Here is a 941-nt window from a genome sequence, read left to right as displayed (position 1 = left end):
TCTCTAGTATGAAGCAGACAGAGACTATTTAAAAACTTTTAGGGTGGAAAAATGGCGCAATGAACACCGAGCCCAAAGAGTTTCGGATGAAGGTGCACCTTTTCGGTGCTACGTCCTCGCCAGGGTGTGCAAATTATGGATTAAAGCATCTTGCTAAAGAAAACGAGACACAGTTTCCTCTTGCATCTCAATTCATAATGAAGGATTTCTACGTGGACGATGGTGTGACGAGCACTGCAAGTGTCAAAGAAGCAATACAGCTCACTCAGGAGGCTCAGACACTGTGCGTCAGGTGACCTCAGACTACACAAGTTACGACAAAAAAGCATTCCAGCATCTGAATGTGCCTGCCCACAGCAAGCATGTGACCTGGCGTTTAATGACTCTAAATTTGAATGAGCGCTAGGTAGTGATGGGTCCAGCAACACTAACGCACCGACGCATGTATCAAGCTCACAGAGCGAAGCCTGTATCGGGGCGTGCGTCGCTTTAAGAAAAAGTCACGTGATCGATACAGCTGCTGTATCGCTCATTGCCAACGCGCCAAACTGTGTTTAAAAGGTACCGCATCCAGGTACTCTGGGGCCTCTGGATATCTGGGGCCTGGATCTCCTCCATACCTGCTTCATACCCTGGTGGACGGGGCTATGGCTCCCCACACTCCCTAGCAGATCGTTACATGGAATATAAGCATGCTGATCCACACAGGTGTGCACACAGGTGTACACACGGGTATTCACAGACGCGGACTACACCCTTCTTGGCTGCTGCCTCAAAGCACATTATGCGCTGTCTATCTTGCGTGCTGCACAATATCGTTTATTATTTAGTATCTACTGATATCTACTGCTAGCTAGTTTATTGTGATGGTGCTGTTTTTTTTATTATGTTGCTCTTTGTTGTTTGCTTTCTCTTCTGTTTTTTTTTCTCCATACAGGTGA

Source organism: Haplochromis burtoni, unplaced genomic scaffold (genome assembly GCF_018398535.1).
Source record: "Haplochromis burtoni strain Fernald_Lab_line unplaced genomic scaffold, NCSU_Asbu1 Contig_2103, whole genome shotgun sequence".
Classification (NCBI taxonomy): Eukaryota; Metazoa; Chordata; class Actinopteri; order Cichliformes; family Cichlidae; genus Haplochromis; species Haplochromis burtoni.
The sequence above is the reverse complement of the archived record's forward strand: the minus strand, read 5'-3'. Positions refer to the sequence as shown.